Source organism: Rhizophagus irregularis, chromosome 16, assembly GCF_026210795.1.
Source record: "Rhizophagus irregularis chromosome 16, complete sequence".
Taxonomy (NCBI): domain Eukaryota; kingdom Fungi; phylum Glomeromycota; class Glomeromycetes; order Glomerales; family Glomeraceae; genus Rhizophagus; species Rhizophagus irregularis.
The window spans coordinates 1,949,458-1,969,014 of record NC_089444.1 but is presented as its reverse complement, the minus strand read 5'-3'; positions in this window follow the sequence as shown (position 1 = coordinate 1,969,014).

Here is a 19,557-nt window from a genome sequence, read left to right as displayed (position 1 = left end):
TCCCTTTATAAGTTTTTTTAATTAATATAGTTGCATGAATGTTAGAACTATGAAATTTTGAGGACTTATCAAACAGAAATTTAAGTGTAGATAGATTGTATAAATAATTGCGAGTTTTGTAAAATATATCTTTAAAAATAAGATCATGATCTACTATTTAAATTGTTAAGAATAAATAAAAATAATATGTAATAAAAATTAATATTATCATATTTATTATACCAATAATATAAGTCTGTTTTGTATTTGCTTTTATTCGGCTATGAGTGTTTTCAATGTAATAGTCATTAAAATATGGTAAATAATTTTTAATTGTATCAGCAAATGAGTGATCTTGCCAATAAAATAAATCTGATAAAAATATAAGGGCACTTTATTATAATTTTTCTTTTTCAACGTAAAGCAAATGTTCAAATACAAAATACAGTTTTCATATATTCTTCAAATGAACCTGAACGAAATAAAACTGCATAGACATTAAGTGTAACTGAAAATAAGGTTGTCTAATAAGTCAATTATAGTTTGATATTCAACATCTTTGCATGTTGAACCAAATTTTTGCATAACCTCATTTTTAATTTTAACCCAACCACTTCACGCAAGTTTTAAGAGAAGGTTAATCCTTCACAGCTTTAGTTTTTTCACCAGCTTTTTATTTTTACCAAATATAAAGTGAAACATTTGTTCAAAAAAAAATAATGAATTATCATAATATGTTTTCTACTATTAAATGAAAGGTGAAGTGGACCTAGTATCGGTATAAAAGATTTAATTTCTTTTGAAATAGCAGATTGTAATCCTAATGTATGCAGATGTGTTAATGTTTTCTGATAAACAGCTGATTTGGCCAATCTGCAACAATAAATATAATATAATTATTCAAATAATTTGTTTTTCTACTTATAGTTAAAATTATTTGTAAAGTATTTAAGTAGTTCTACATCAAATGTAAATGCTTTTCTTTAAAACTAATTAATTAAAGATCTTTTATTGATCTTTCATTCTTTCACTCTGCAATAACATTATCATAATAATGAATAGTTAAAAGTTCAATATGATTAAAAGTATTAGTGTTTTGATATTCTTGTGAAATCCAATATGTCTGATGTTTTGTATATGTGATATCAAAGTTTTTAGTGTATTTGTTGAGCAAATACCAACAAATTCTTGGTGCTTCAACATTATTTGGATTGTGAATAGATACTCCATTAAATACAATTGGTACTGTAAAGCATTCTATAACAGGTTTTGCAACACAAATGGAAAAATGCTTTGCTATTAATGTTATTATGGTAACTAGTTTACGCTTTTCATAAATGTTATAATAATCATCTATATTATAAATATACAGACAATCTCCTTATTAAAAATAAAAAAAAAATCAATTTTATAATATATAAAGTATAAACCACTTTTTTTTAATAATGTTTATCTTTTCTAAAAAGTGATCTTCAATCTTAGTTATATGATTCAATTGAATCTTCTTTTAATAGTTTATAACTGTTTTAGCACAAGCTGAATATCCAATACTTGATATTGTATTAATAGCTTCCCATGTAGTACCTAATGTTACCAAATACAATTTGTTACGCAAACTAGCAATTATATAATATAAAGTAACAATTGATTTTTTAGCTTTTGTTTATTATATTTTAATCGATCTTTAGAAATAATAGTATTAACCATTGAAGGAAAGAATTCTTTTAATTCAGAATTAGCATCTTCAATTATAAGTTGAAATTGTATTGGATCCAATTCTAAATTAGCAGATTCTTGACGTTATTTGTTAAATAATACAGTTGTTAATATTTTAATATTTAATGTGAAAATAGGATCTCTATACAAAACTAAAGAGATATAAGTTAACCATTTAAAAAGAAGTCTTTCAGCTACTAGTAGTAATAATTATATTAATACTTTCTTTTTCATTTGTGACTTTTTTCTTACTGCATTCTTAGTTTTTTAACTTTCTTTTTTTATTTTTATTTCTATTAGATTCCACTATTTTGCAATAATGTAAATGGTAAAGTTGTTTTCCTATTTCAAGATAGGAATACGTTTCTAATATATTTTTCTTTTAGCATTTCTGGTATGCAAGTTCTATAATTAAACGAAAACTAACATTTTTATATGCACAATTATCTATTAAGCAAGGTCTAAACTTTTTTTTTCATTACTATGATTAATAACTAGTTCTATGACAAGAGATTTAAAACAAGTAATAAAACCTATTTATAAATAAAATACATGAGTACATGTAAAGTACATTTTAAATCACAGTTTTTACAAAACATTTAAATTGTGGCCAATCAGAGAAAATTTCATTATGCTGATCAATATTTATTTTATATAAATCCATGTAAGTACACATTTATAATAATTAATAATCTTTACTAGACCTGATTAATACACTATTTTAAATAAATCTACTCATGTATGTTTGTTTATAATTTTTACTAAGGTTGCGAGTAAAACTCATTTTTAAATTTAGTAAAGTCAAAACCTCAATTAATAACGTTGTAACTGTTGGTAAAATGTTTCAATAATGTCAAAATTAAATATTATGTCAAAATGGCAAAACTGTGGCAAATAGTTTTATCCAATAAAAATCAATTATGATTATCATTTATAATCTCCTTTTTTTTTTCAAATATTTAGACTTTTCTATTCAAAAATGTAAAAGTTTTAATGCTTTTAGAATTATTACCATTTGAATATACTATTTATTTTAATTTATAGAAGTAATATTAATTTTTTAGTAATATTTAATTACGCAATATAAGGGTTTTAATAGGATCCCAGACATTACATATACAACCCAGTGGCAACTTTTTCGCAGATTGGCCTAAATTTTACAAAAAAAAATCAGTTTTTTGCGATTATTTTGGCATCCAGTGGTCCAATTTTGTACGAACATTTTTTTGTTTTGTAGCTCTCATTGAGCTCTACAAAATAAAAAAACATTTGCATGAATCGGATTACTGAATACTGAGATAATTGCAAAAAAAAATGGAAAATAAAAAAAAAGCAAATTGGGTCTTTTTTTTGGCAAAAAGTCAGTTGTGAGTTCTATAAGAGATATCTGGGGTCCTGTTTTAATATGTTTCTTTTTATTAAATTTTAAAAAACTTTCTAAAATGGATACGTTTAGTACTTTTACAAATTCTGCTGTTCAATAAGATATTAATGAAATTAATGAGCAACCACCAAATTCTAAAGATAAAAAAAAAGAAAGTTGATGGAAGACTTTTAAGATCCATATGGCTTCATTTTGAAAGAAAAAATTCTGTTGAACCTGGAAAGTATGAAGCAGAATATAAGTACTGTTTGGTAACATAAAAACAAAAAGAGATACCAGTTTTTAAAGAGTATCTTGCAAATCATTACATGAATGCACCAGTACTGGTATTTTGTGAATATATGAAAAACATTGTAGGACAAGAAACTAGTAGTACTTCCAAAAAAAAAGAAAATTAGAGAATGGACAAATGACCTTAAAAAAATTTCATGATTCAACAGAACTTTCTAAAGGCCGAATTAATAAAATCAATCGTGTTTTAGTGAAGTTTTTTGTAGCTTGTGAAATGTCTTTTAAAATCATTGAACATTCCTTTTTTATTGATTTTGTAAAGAAGTTAAATACTACTTATGCGTATATCTGCTATAGTATCTGATAATGCGATAAATATTCACAATGCCAGAGCTATGATACATGAAAAATATCCTTATATTGAAAATATTCATTGCATCTCACATTGTATTAACCTAGTTATTAATAATATTGTTAATCATGCATTTGCAATCCATCCTCTTTTTCAAATTAATACCTTAGTTTCAACTTTTCATAATTTACATTTAACTGGTAAGTGGTTTATAATCACTTTTCACTTTAATATATAATGATATAAAGAATTTATTAACAAAATCATTTAATTTATATTTTGTAAAAAGATGCAAAACTTAATCAATTGATTTAACAAAATAATATTAAAGGTGGTGGGCTTAAATCTTATTGTAAAATGCATTAGATAACTTCAAGTGAATCGGTAAATTCAGTTTTGAATTTGAAATTAGTTTTAGAAAAGGTAATATTATTAAGAGTGAATTTATTTACCGTACCTTGCATTACAACACATCCTTCCTTTTTTTGTAAATTGTTTATATCGATCTTTAGTTTATACACCGCACCTTCCCTTAAAATAGCAAATAATAAATATACAAATATATATAAATTTGTAATGCAGGTGCGGTAAATACATTATTTCTATTATTAATTATTAATTATTAATTTTAATAATTTATTAATTATTGTTATTTATAACGGACCATGCTAATAGTTTATCTAAAACTAAAATTAAAGCTATTATTAAAGGTCACAATTTCTGGTTTGATTTAAAAATATTGGCTTTTGTTTTAGATCTATTACATAAAGCTATTTTAGCTTTAAAAGCATGAAAAGCAACTCTGGCTGATTATTTTTTAACTTAATACGATTAGCTGCAATTATGAAATTATTATCACGCTTATTTAACAAATCTTTTCAAAATCATTATTATCAAGTAATGAATGAAAGGTTTAATGAGTTTGAGAATGAAAAAATATTTACTATATTTTTTTTAAACCCACAATTTTGAGGTATTTAAATTTTAATTATATTTTAATAGGACCCCTGACATTACATATACAACTCAGAGAATAACTTTTTCGCAAATTGGCCTAAATTTTACAAAAAAAAATCAGTTTTTTGCGATTATTTCAGCATCCAGCCAGTAGTCCAATTTGTGTAAACTTTTTTTTGTTTTGTAACTCTCATCATCAAGCTCTACAAAATAAAAAAATCTGCATGAATCAGATTACTGAATGCCAAGATAATCGCAAAAAATGGAAAATAAAAAAAGAACAAATTGGATTTTTTTTGGTAAAAAGTCAGTTGTAAATTCTATAAAAAATATCCAGATCCTATTTTAATTTAATTTATTGATTTTATTATTTAAGTTAAATGCATTGTACATTTTTTTTGAAAATTTATTTATTTAATTAGCTGCTCCATTAAAGAAAGGTATATATGCAAAAATCGTTAAAACTGCTATAATAATTAGCCGAAATTTAGGTTTTGATCTTCAAGAACAAAATGCCTTATGTTCACAATTAAAACAATATAAGGATAAAGAAGTACCTTTTGATTTTAAATTTGCTACTGAATATGAAGAGCCTATTAACTGGTGAAATCTTGAAATCTTATAGATACATTACCAGATCCTGATTTTTTACCTCATACAGTCAACTCTCTCTATAGTCACTCCCGTTATAGTCACATTCTACTATATAGTCACACCAGTTGAATGTTCAAAACACTTTATTATTAAAATTTATCCTATATAGTCACAATCTATCTATAGTCACTATCACACCTATCCTCAAAAATCTTATATTAAAAAGAACCGTTTATAATCACAGTTATATAAAGAATATATTAAATAACTTGGCATCTAATAATCGTACAAAGATGTACCATAGCTTGTTAGAATCGTCTCACTGAGACGAATCGAATGGTGGTAGTTTTATCCTTTTACTGTGCAAACAGTCTTATGACTTTATCTTTTATTTATACTTTGGGCTTCGAAAAGTAATCGAACAATATTACAAAAATAAGAAAATAAACTAATAAAAAATAAAAAGAGTAGCTTCACGACTCATACAAGTAAAGAAATCTAAACTAAAATAAAATTAAAGCAAAGAAAAACTGAACTATTACAGAATCGCATACCCCAACTTTACCCGAAGGCCAGTGTGAGTCAACTATCCAACATCCAAAAAATCCAGTCCGTTACCAGAAAGAAATCCTAAGAGGTTGAACTGTTAAGCGGCGCAGAAAATCCAAGTGCGAGATCCAAGATCCACCCCGAATTATAGAAGAGGATATCCAAGAAATCCAGGAATCCTGAGAAACTGACGCCAAAGAAGAGTTGTGTTGTTGTGGAGAAGTAGTATTAGGGAAAGAATTTGTAGATGGGCCACATAATTTGAAAGCAGCCGAGATACCCTGCGACTCCTCCCAAGCATGGAAAAGAACATTCCGACACAGCCAAATTTCACCATATAATTCGACTTGGAAGTCATTAAGAAGGGGAGAAATAATCTTGTATATAACAGAGAGAGGAAAGTATTGATTCAAAAATGCCGTTAAATGCGCAGGCAACAATCCTCGAGTAAGCCAAAGACAGGATGAAGAAGGAGCTTCATAGTTCCAGCAATCCAAAGCAAAGAACTCGGTATGAAAGGAATTATCCAAAGATTTCAAGGATAAGAAAGAAGATAAACAAGAATCTCTAAATTTAATGACTTCAGACCGGTGTGTTAAACAGGGATTTAAATCCGGTAAAATATAAGGACAAGTCCAAAGATGATTCAAATCTTCAGGAGCAGAATTACACTGCGGACAGAGCCAGTCAGGAGAATATAAGTAAGGTTTACGTTGTTGAAGAGTAGTTAAGGTAGGCAACATATCCAAAAGAAGTTTAATGCGGAAGATCCAAAATTCAGGACGACCATTCCTATGTGAAGCAAAACCTTTAATTTGTGAAAGGCAAAAATATATACCAGCCCAATCAAAAAGTGAAGGAGAACCAAGAGCAGTAAAACGCGCTAGTGAACAGAAAGATAAAAGAGCACGAGCATCTGCAATAGAGCGGAGAAAATGTCGAATATTCACGTCAATAGGCAAGGAGTTAAAAGTCAACAAGCATGGAGCATAACAAAATGTTGAAAGTAGAGTAGTGGGTTGTAAAGACGAATGAGCATCTTTTGCCAAAAAATCCGCTTGTATATTGTAGATATCATCGCCATGAGCAGGGACTTTAATCAATACGACATTAAGATTACGATCCATGATAAGTTGTCGAATAGAAAGCCAAAGAAAATGATTAGGTTCTCGGAGCAACTTCGGTGAGAAAGGAGCATCAACAAACCGTGTCCATAGTGAAATTAACTGACTACAATCAGTATGAATAGAGATTGACGAATCACGGAAAAGGGCATTCAATCCTAACAGAACAGCAGAAATTTCAGAACGCAAAGCGGAAGGAAAGTAAGAAGGGAGATGCATGGAAGAAGATTCCAGAACAAGTCCAACATCATCAAGAGCAATCCAAGCGGAAGTCATGGAAGGAGGTGAAGAATCATTGGCAGGATGGAACGAACCATCAGTGTACAAAGATTGCACCGAAAGTGGTAAAATAGTGTCTTCAATTCTATCTCTATCGATACTATCCTTAAAGAGGGGAGAAAGAGCGGGAGACGCGTTCGAAAAATGAACAAGAGCCAAGGAAGTCGCATAACTCCATGAAGTAGATAGAGTAATGGGAAGATAAGCCGCGAAAACTTTGGCATTTCTGGTAGGATAACCGCAGATATCGAGGTAGAGTTACATTAAAAAAGCATTTCTCGCTATTACAGCGTTGTCTGATGGCAGATTTCATGGATAAGGCGGGAATGTTAAGAGCACAACCGGGACAAGGGTCATAGGATCGTTCATCAGCCGAGGTAGATACAGGAAGCCAATGAGACATAATAGCCGAGTTTTGTTTCTTATAAGTGATACGCACACGACCAACAGATAAAGTTTGAGTAGCGAGTCAAGAGTAATAGCCCATTGAGGATAAAAAAAATAATCTTTAACAGTATGATCTAATAAACAAGGAGAAGCTAAAGTAAAAGAAGAATTAATAAAATATGAAGATAAAAGTAAAGTAGAAGAAGAAGAAGAGAGAAAATTATTATTAATAAAAGTAAACCAATTAGGGATCCGTCCTTTACGACCAACGATGCCAAGATAACGAAGGTCAGGCCAATTCATAAGATAACGTCCACAAGGAGAAACCAACTGAGCAAGCACAAATATATTCAAGTTTTTCCAAAGTTTCCAACTCGATTGAAAAATGGAATGAGGTAGAATAGATCAGAGTGGCAGAGCAGGTTGTAGATCAAGCCTCGGAGGCCGGAAGGAAAGAGACCACGTGATGTTCAAACGTGAAGAAAATAATAACGAATTAAACAAAGTGTGCGTTCGCAAAGAAACGATCTGTGACCATGGTTCTAGGTTAATAGTAGTCGGGCAACTTTCAGCACCCAAATATCCTTGAAGATAGGAGATAGCATAAAGGGCAAAATCTTTGAAATCAGGATGAGTGAAAATTTTTTGCCAAGATGCAATATGGGAAGAAAGAAAGCGATAGAAAGCATTTTGAATCGAAAAGGGAAGTTTGAAAAATAACAAGGGCAACGGAGTAGTCGTAGCAAGACCAGCTTTTCTTCGAAGTACTGAAAACAGGGGCTTGACAATTGATTGAATAGTACTTTCAGAGAAAAGGGTAGTTTGAAGACAAAATTCCAATCGCGGAAGAAGGACAGCATTATAGAGATAGGCCACATGTTGTGCTAATAATTTCTTCAGTCCCAGGAGAGCTGCCATATCTTTAACCATGGAACGCGCTTGTTTGAAAACAAAATCAGAAGAGGCGGATAAAGAAAACCAAACGCCTAAAAAGCGAAAGGAAGCATGCAAAGATAAAGAGGAAAGGGAAAGAGACAAATCAGAGACTAAAAAAGAAGGTGTAAGATCAAAAATAATCGTTGAAGAAGGGGAAGAAGATGAAAGAAGAACATATTTAGCTGAATTAGCTTGAACATTATTTAAAGTATAAAATTCAGCAGTAATAGAAAGACGGTCTTCTATTCCAGATTTTGAAGAAGCAATAAGTGTAGAATCATCCATAAACGTTAAATGTGAAATTGGTAAAGAATGTTGTTCAAATTCAAGGGGAGAGTAATTTAAAAGAGCTGAAGATTTTAAAATAAAAGGATCTCGTGCTTCTTGATTCAAAACAGTGAGTAAGGGATCCAAATAAATAACCCAAAGAAGAGGGGAAATAATTTCTCCTTGATCGATACCAACACGTACTCTATAAGCAGCTGTATCGCCATGACATGTAATTATCTTATTATTTCGTCGTGTAAAAAGATTTAAAATAAATCGCACTAAAAGTGCAGGGATATGTAACCTATCTAAAGCTAATTTAAGCATATTTAAATCCATAGAATCAAAAGCTTTAGAGATATCTTGAGAAACGATCCATAGTTCCCTGATCATCAGTAGAGTCATGTTTATGTTGATGAATAATCGCATCCAGCATTTTGATAGGGACATCAGTAGAACCACCAGGTAAACCAGCAAAATTACCACCTTGAAGAATTTTATTATCAGCAAGGATGTTGGAAAGACGATTCGTGACGACCTTAACTACACATTTTCGAACTGTTTCCAGAAGGGTAATAGGTCGAGTGTTCTTAAGTTGAGCATCAAAGTCATGAGGTTTAGGAATAGGATAAACCACGGCTTCACGCCAGTCAGCAGGAATATCACCACGAGAAAGGCAAGTATTGGCAAGTAAAAGAGAAAAATCCAAGGCTTTACCGGACAAGTGTTTAATCATCTCATAAGAAATTTTTGAAGGGCCGGAAGCTTTATTATTTGGCATGGAGGAAATCACAGCAGACCATTCTTGTAGGGAAATAGGCGCCAAAACAGGACCATATAATGAAGCAGACACATTAGTAAGAGGAGTGTAAGCTTGTTGCCATCGGGCGGGAAATGAAGTGATGGAAGAATAGTGGACCAACGGAGGAGAAACAATTGATTGAAAATGAGAAACAGCTGCATGTTTAATATCCGAAGGATCCGTTAGTAAAGTAGGAGTTGAGTCCAAGACGACCAGAACACGGTCAAGAACAATTGAACGTTTTTCTACTGATAAGGCAGAATCGATAAAGGTGCCGAGCGAGTTCGAAAAGTGTTCGTCACGTAGTGCAGTATAATATTCCACTGAGTCCGTAAGGTATTGGGCGAATTTAGTAGATAAAAAGGCAGAAACTAAATTTTTCTGTGATCGTAAAAACGATTTAAATACAGATACAGGGGTTGTAGAATAGGTAGGAACTGAGTAATCAGGGAGTAAGGATGCAAGATTTTCAAGATGGGAGGGCAAAGCGGCAGTCATTTGCGCAATCTGAGTAAGCCGATTAGAACGACGAGTAGTAAGGCGATATAAAAATCGATCTAAAAACTTGTTAATAGCAATGAGTTTAGTTAATTCAGGAGAGTACGAATGTCGGTGTGTGTTGGAGACTTTTTGAAAGGGTAAAGTTTCAATAGCAGCACTAATTATGGCAGCTTTCAATGCATGCCACATACGATCAAGAGAAAGAGAGGAGAAATCAAAATTAGGGCGATATTGTCTATCCAAATAAACTCCAAGAGAATCATCTACTTCAGTGGTAAAATTATTCCATTGTTCAACTGAAGTGGAAGCGTAAGAGAAAATGGTACGCAATTCTTGTTTTTGTTTAAGACGAGATTTAGCCAAAATAGCCAGGCAAGAACTGAAGTCAAAAACAGTTGAAAGAACTTTGTGATCTGTAAAAGGACGATCAAGGAGATCCGGGCAAGAAACCACTTGCGAAAAAAGACCAGGGGCAGGAAAACCAGGTGAAGACCAAATATAATCCAGTCGAGAAGATCCATTATCATGAAAGAAAGTGGGATCAGGACCATTTGTAGAGAAGTGAGCTTGATGATCGGTAAAAAACCGAGAGGAAAGCAAGCGAAGAAGCTTAAAATGATTAGGTGAATAATTAGAATGAGCGATTACATCAGCATTGAAATCGCCAAGAATAATTACAAAATAATTATTAGCTCGGGTATAATCGAGCCAAGAAAGAAGTTTGGCAATAAGATCATTGCAAATAGATTGATGAACAGAACCAGAAGGGGGATAATATATAGAAATAATAGAAATTTTAGTTTGATGAAAGAACAAGTCTAATTTAAGAAGTTGACCGTTCCAAGGATCAATTGTTTGAACATGTTTATGAAGGGGATTACGTAACAAAATACCAACACCATCATGAGGGCGAGAAGAAGAAGATGAACAAGCCCAATAAGACTTAAAGTGATGTTGGGAGTGTTCATTTTTAAAAATGAATTTAGCATTTAAAGGGGAAAGACGCGTATCATTAACAGATAAAGCACCAAAAGAGGAGTGGAGAAAAAAATTAAGCAAATGTTGTTGTCGAACTGGGGAACATAAACCATTAACATTTAATTGACCAAATTTAATAAGGGGAGAGGGGTGAGGAGAAAAATTATGTTTTTTGTTGTCTATCATTATTACACACTGATAAATCGGTAATAAAGAAGGGGGAAAAGAGAACAATTATTGATTAGCTTGGCCTTGTTGCCGAGCTAAGATGAGGTTGTTTTGTTGGATTCCTTCTTTAATCGAGCCAGCCAAAGAGGCAACAGTATCGGAAAGAGAGGAGAGACGCTGTTCCATATCAATAGGGGAGGAAGGAGCGACGTTGGAAGGTGGAATGGGAGCAAAATGAGGAATCGGGGAAAAACCACTTGTTGATTGCAAAGGGGAGAATTAACATCAACGAGGATATTATTATCAGTTCGATTCACTGTATCATCCCATCCTTGCATAGAGGAAGGGATGTAGGAAGGAGGTTTAGTGACAAAAGGGCCAGGAATAGGAGCACGAGCAGCCATAGCAGATTCCAAATTAGTGATGCGGCTGTTAATGGTAGCAAATTGTGTGGTAAGAAGGGCTAATTCTTCAACTACTTTTTCAAGAGCAGCACCAATAGATTTCCAATCAGTAAGCACAGTAGGAGGAGCAGGGTATGTAACATCCATGCCATCAATATAGTGATCAAGTTCATTTGCATCAGGAATACGATGACGTTGATTATTATTGTTATTATTAACATTGTCGCGATTCCATGGTCGATGTTGAGAACGAGAACGAGATTGTTGTCGGTTATTAAGTCTGGATTTAAAACGATGGCGAGAAGCATTGGTACGGCTTTGTCCATCATTATTGTTATCAGGGCGGGCAAAACGGTTATGTCGTTTAGCGGGATGAGAAGGAGGTAGATGCTTATTATATAAAGCACGTAATTTATCATTAGATTGCCAAGGGCGAGAAGGGCGATTAGGTCTAGATGAAGAACCACATCGATCAGGGTTACAATTAGGGCGACCACATCGATGACAAAGAGAAGTGACTTCATCCGGAGAATGCCAGGTAAGGCCAACTTTCTTGAGGGCACATGAAATAGATTTAGCATTTTCCATAGCCGTTTCAGAGGCAAAATGGCAATAGGCGTAAGGTTTGGGATTGTAAGAATTCATAGAGAAGGGAACATTGATAGATTTAGCAGAAATTTCATCGGCAATTTCAGCAAGATCGACCGCTATAGTGCCATGCGGGAGTCCGGCAAGTAAAGCAACATAAGCGCGTCTTTCAGCGCGTTGTTCAGGTGAGAAAGTAGCGGGGCAAATACGCAAACAATGTCCTCCACAAAGGACGCCCCAGGTAGAGTCGAGGTTCTGTAAAGCACCAGTAGATTCAAAGGTAATGTATGCAGTACGATAAAGTTTAGATAAACGGGTATGGCAACGAGTAATATTGCCGTAACGAGAAAGGTACCACGCAAAAGAGCGTCAGTTAGAAAAAGGGGGATATCGGTAACCACCAGGGTACGCGCGTGTTCATCAGCCTTAATAGCCTGGGGGTCATATGCATGGAAATGCAAGCCAAACAAAGAATTCATAGGGGAGGCTGTGGCGTTGTCAAGATCTTCCTTTTTTCGGAAGTGGACGATGATCCTCTTCAAATCGTTGGATCCACTACACGTGGCACGACTACCATAAGAGGAGTACAAGGAAAGTTGTCGATCAACCGCATCGCACGCGTCGCGGTTTGAAGCGAAGTGATTCCAAAAGCCATCGACGTCATTAGGAGCGGCCGAGGCGTAGAAAAGTGTAGGTTGAGATTGTACTGCAGCTTGGGACGCGTCCGGAGAGGCAGCACGTTCAGGGAAGGAGACTGCGGGAGTAATTTCAGGGCTTTTGCCTTTATCGTTGTTGTTAGTAGGGGCGTGTTGCGAAGCATCGAGAGAGGAGGTATCGGGTTGAGAAGGTAACTCAGCGGAAGTTGTCTCAACAGGGCCAGGAGGCGTGAGAGGTTTATCAACATCCATGACAGAGTCTTCAGCACTGACTCTGGTACGTTTATTAGTAGAGGTGGTCGAAGGTGGAGAGTTCGAAGGGCCAGACATAGAGGAACCTTGACCAGAAACGTTGCCAGTTGGAGAGCTAGAGGCAGGACGTTTAGATGTAGTATCTTTGTTAGACTGGTTATTTTTCTTTTTGTTATCTTTACCCATTTGTAAAGTGTCGTAGTAGTTATCTAAAATAAAGAAATTATAAAGAAAAAGTAATAAAAAACTCCGAAAAAATTTTTTATTTTTCGTAAATATTGTCAAGTGAGCAGAACGGGAGAGAGTTTTTTTTTTTTAGTTTTATCCTTTTACGATCACTGGCTGATGAGTTATTCAACAAAATGTTAAGCATCGGCATTATTATATTCCTTGATTTACGTTTACTGCGCCATTTAACATTTTGCTAAATATCTCGGTACCTAGTGATTGTAAAAAGACGATTAATAGCTCGTTGGAATCGCCTCATCAAGACGAATCGAATGGTGGTAAGCTCATCTCTCTATGATCAATATTGACGGAGTTACTACTTAAAAACTATTTAATATTTTTTAATTTCGGAAATTGATCTAGTGATTAGATTTCGATGTATTTTATACCATTAGATTCGTCGCATCAAGACGAATCGAATGGTAGTAAGATAGTCTCTCTAGGATCAATATTGGCAGAGTTATTACACAAAAACCATTAATATTTTTTTAATTTCGGAAATTAATCTAGTGATTGGATTTCGATGTATTTTATACCATTAGAACCGTCTCATCAAGACGAATCGAATGGTAGTAAGATAGTCTCTCTAGGATCAATATTGGCAGAGTTATTACACAAAAACCATTAATATTTTTTAATTTCGGAAATTAATCTAGTGATTGGATTTCGATGTATTTTATACCATTAGAACCGTCTCATCAAGACGAATCGAATGGCGGTAAGATCATCTCTCTACGATTAATATTGGAGGAGTTACAATACAATAAAGTTTTAAGTATAATTTTGGCTAAAATTATGTTAATTTTTGGCCGGAATTATGATGTACTAATATAAGAAATTTTTTATATAGTCACATCTCTTTATAATCACCAAATATGGACTGTCCCAAATGTGTGACTATAAAGAGAGTTGACTGTATTGCTCACCATCTTTTTTTTAATTTGTCCAAACTTTGCTAATTGTGAGAAAGGCTTTTTGAGTTTAGGTTGATTTATACATAAACTTCATATACAGATTGGCGTTAAAAAACTTGAATCTATATCTAAAATGATTACCTATTGGAAGTCAAATACTGAAAAGGAATTCAGATTATATGGTAAACAAAGTAAAGAAAGATATACAAAAATTAAATGAAGCTGAATTAAATAAAAGGGTTACCGAAGCTTTAGCTGAAGTAGATGATATTTATTAATCAAAATAATGATGAAATAGAGGAGTCTACCATTAATTCAACTAATAGAAATATACGATTAAATGCAAATAAGCACTATTTTAAGTGAACTTATTCCAGAAGATAATGTTATAGACTTATAGTATTAATTGAACATTTATAGATTGAAACAAATATTGATTTATCAAATAAGTGAATTTTAGAAGATATTCATCAGGAAGTCACGGGAAAAATGTTTATTATATGTACATTTTTGTAGATTATGTATATTTAATATAATATTCATTATTTTAAATGAACATGTAATATTTAATATTAATGAACACCATCAATGAGATTTTTATTATGATGTGCAGTATTAAATAATGATAATTCATTATTTATCAAATTTATATGAAATAATTTTTTATATTAGTGCACTAGTCAAGATAAACCATGATCTACGATTAGACATTGGTCAAATAGTGCACTAATTAAACATTATGCATTACACACATTAAAAGTTTAAAAAAGGATTATTATCTTTTTTAAAACTTTTCTCTTTCATCCTTTTCCTATCATCCTTTCCTTCTCTTATCATCCTTTCCTTTTCCTTTGTCCCTCCCTTCCCTTTCATCCTTTCCTTCCCCCCTTTTCTCATGCCTTTTTTTCTTGGAAGTAATGTAAGTTTCATTTTGAAACTTATTTATTTTTTTTAAATTTTCTTTTTTTTTTTAAATTTAAGAAACAAATATAATTAACGTTTCTTTTTCATTTTTTTTTTATAGGATGCTAGTTTTAATATGAAACCAGACTTGTTTAAGGTAAAAAATGGGAAAGGGAACTTATTTTGAAGTTAAGAAACAAATTAATATTTCTTTTTCATTATTTTTTTTTTGTAAGACACTGACTTTAACATGAAACTGGACTTGTTTAAGGTAAAAAATGGGGAAAGGGAACTTATTTTAAATTTAAAAAATGAATTAATGTTTCTTTTTCATTGTTTTTTTTGTAGAACGTCAGCTTTAACATGAAATTGGACTTATTTAAGGTAAAATATGGGAAAAGGAAACTTATTTTGAAATTAAGAAAACAAATTAACATTTTTTTTTCATTGTTTTTTTTGTAGGACGCCAGCTTTAACATGAAATCAGACTTATTTAAAGTAAAAAATAGGGAAAAAAATTTTTAATATTTTGAAGTTAAGAAACGATCTAATGTTTCTTTTTCATTATTTTTTTTGTAGAATGCTGGCTTGTTCACAAAACTGGACTTTAAGGTAAAAAACTGGGAAAAAGAATGGAAGAAAGGATTTTGCAAAGAGGAACCAAGATTTATAAGAATCTTGGTTTTTTTTATTTTTTTTATTATTTTAGAACGGTTACTAATAACCATTTTTTTTGTTTAGGTTCAGGTAGACTTCCAAGTTTTGAAGAACGAAAGACCAAAGATTTGTAAATACGAATCTTTTTTATTTACTTTTTATTTTATGGAATGATTTACTAATCATTTCTTTCTTTTTTTATAGGTTTGGTAGGCTTCTGATGAATGGGAACTAAGATTCATAAGAATCTTAGTATTTTTTTTTATTTTATGGAACAGTTTACTAACCATTCCTTTCTTTCTTTTATAGGTTCAGGTGGACTTCTGATGAATGGAAATAAAATTCATAAGTATTCCAAATCTTGGTTTATTTTTTTTGTTTTTTATTATTATGAACGGGTACTAAGTACTAACCATTTTTTTTCTTTAATTTTTATAGAATCAGGTGGACTTCTGAAGAATGGAAAAACCCAAAGATTTGTAAGTATGAATACAAATCCTTATTTTTTGATTTATTTTTTATTATTATTACGAATGGTTTACTAACTATTTTTTCTTTTTTTTTATAGGATCGGGACTTCCAAAGATTGGAAAAAGGAAAACTAAGGTTCGTAAGTATTATATTACAAACCTTCTTTTTTTTAGGTCTTGGATATCTCGAGTGTCTTCCAAAAAATGTAAAAAACCAAAATTTGTAAGTATGAATCTTAGTTTATTTTTATTTTATTTTATTATTATAAACGGTTTCTAACCATTCTTTTCTTTTTTTTAGATTTCGGGTGGGCTTCCAAAGAATAGAAAACTCAAAGATTTGTAATAATAGTATGAATCTTTAAATTTATTATTTTTTTTTTGTTATTATAGACAGTTTTTAACCGTTCTTTTTCTTTTTTTAGGTCTCAGATGGGGTTTCAAAAAACAAAAAAAGGAGAATCTTTATTAAGATTCGTAAGTATTCTATCTTATGAATCTTAGATTTTTTTTTAATGTTATGGAACGGTTATTAACTGTTCTTTTACTTTTTTTATAAATCTTGGGTGGGCTTCCGAATAATAGAAAAGAACTAAAATTCGTAAGTATTCCAAATCTTAGTTTTTTTTCTTTTTTTTTAATATTATAAACGATTACTAACCATTCATTTTCTTTTTTTCATAGATTTGGGTGGATTTCCAAAAAACTGAAAAAGGAACCAAGATTCATAAGTACATTAGGAAATTTGTTTAGACGTAATTTAGTGTAATATTTTGAAGGTGGTGTAAAATTTCGAAATATTATATAGACCCTAGCGAAAAGAATGGCAGTCAGTCTTTTTGATAACACGAATATAATTTATAGTAAAATGTGAAATTTTTTTTTATTTTCTGAAAGAAGAACAGAAAATACATATATTTTATTATTTAAATAATATTTAATATGATCATCTTTTCATGTCAATAAATGCTTTAATTTAGTATTACGTACTATTTGCACTCTTAATCAGTGTTATTCATATAGGCTGATTTGTCTTTTTGTTATTTGACTTAAAGTAAAGGTTCACATTTAAGAACCTATTTATAACATGGTAGTCCATAAGTACATTTAGTTGACTAACGTATACCAACCAACTGGTATGTGCAATCTGACTAATTATTACTACAACTGCCATTTTAGTTTGACCTCAAGATAGTTCCTATCTATCAACGGAATACTAACTGGCTAGCTATAACCCCCTACTCATCCTTTATATTTCTAGAGGCAAAACAAGCTCGAATTTATATTATGCCACTTTGGCCTGTCTTAGTAATGGAGGACTTTCAGTGTCAGATGTAATGGCAATCATCTAGAAACCCTTCTGTACCAACATTCACACTTCAGAACTGAACTAAGGCCTCACCCAAGGCCACTACAGCCCCACGATTCCTTAGCCCCAAGGTACAGTTGTGAATCCCCCTTTAATGGTATAGTAGTGATCACTGAGACAGAGAGAACATGAGATAATACAGACTCTCTTGTTTGGGATTATTTCCAGTGGTGCCCTACCACCCAAGCTGCCACCCGGTATTCACCTAGTGGGGAGTTGAACCCCATACCTCACCTAGTACACCTGTCTGTTTGGAAATATCCTAGTTGGCCTAAACCTATTAGAAGGTAAACTACCACAAAGTCATTGCACCCAGAATTTTACCATCTATAATAACCATCTAGCCACATTAGACCCCAAGCGGTATCATTTGAGTGAGCACCTGGACAGGAAATTACCCCCAAGGTATGCAAGCAGTAACCTTACAAACAGGACTCCAAACATCCCAATAACCTCATAGAGAATGTTAGAAGGACACCATAACCCTTTGTTGAAATGTGCGGCCTAATTGTACACATTAATTCACCATGGTGCAGTCCAACTACCTAATCCCTATATCTTCACGCTATTAGTAGTAGCGTCCGCAGTAAAATTCTTTTTATTTCCATGATTATGGGAATCGAACCTGCGGCCTCACCATACTCAGGCTTAATAAGGGTCTCAGTAACCAACTACTGAGATAGGGTGATCAACCCTATATATGGGCTGATTTGTCTACTCTGCATTAAAAAGCGTTATTGAATTGATTTTCACAATTTTCATTACTCAAAATTGTTTTGTAATACCAAAAAATCATCTGATTGATGATCACTTGACTAAATAATAAGTTAAACAAAAATTTACATTTGCGAAACTTAAATTATTAAATGTAAAAGAGCTGTGAAAAAACCCATTTCTCATATATATGGAATTTTAACATATATTATTAAAAAGTAAGTATATTTTAATAAAATATAAAGTAAAATAAAAATTTATATAGTCTTAGTAGCTATAAATGTTTATAAAAGTATAATAAAAATATCATATAAAAGATGGTATCATAATAGATATTTTCAAACAATAAAAATAATTATTTTATGTTGGAATTTGTATTACCATCTTTAGACGCAAATATATCAAGATTCACTGATCCGTTTTCTATAATTTTAGGCTCGTTGGAAAGCTCTTGTTCTGGACTTTATAGGCGAAAAAAGAGCTCGACGATTGAATCATTAGATCTGGAGATATTTACGTTTAAGGTTGAGGTACAAACTTTTTAACATGCTTAAATGCAAATATCTTGGGATCCACTGATCCGTTTTTTATAAATTTAGGCTCTTCGGAAAGCTTTTGATCTGGTCTATATGAGCGAAAAAAGAGCTTGCTGATTGGATCATTAGATCTGAAGATATTTACGTTTAAAGTTGAGATACAAATTTTTAATATATATAGTAAGTGCTAAGAATTATATTAATTTAAAAGAAATATTTACCAATTTAAAGTATAATAACATTAAATAAAAGTTTTTTAATACTCACCCCCAATTTACTGTATATTATATAGTATTTTGTATAATAAAAATGTAATAAAATCAATATTTTAATTAAAGGTAGACAAATCAGCCCATATGTTTATTATGATATTTTAATATTTACTTAGCTTTCTTGCCATCCAGAGGTCAGATTGAGACAAATTTACCACCATTTGATTCCTCTTGACTATGTGGTTCGAATGGTGGTCTCAAAATTACTGTGTAGCATCTGTGTAATGTGATAGTTCAAGTATAATAGTGAGTATTATGGATTTTTATGTTGTATAAAGATAATCATTTCTAAAAGCAATATAAAAGCTTAATAATATAATAAAAGATCATTATTTAAATCTCGTAATTGCAAGAAATCTAATAGTTGTAATTTTGTTTCAATACAAACTT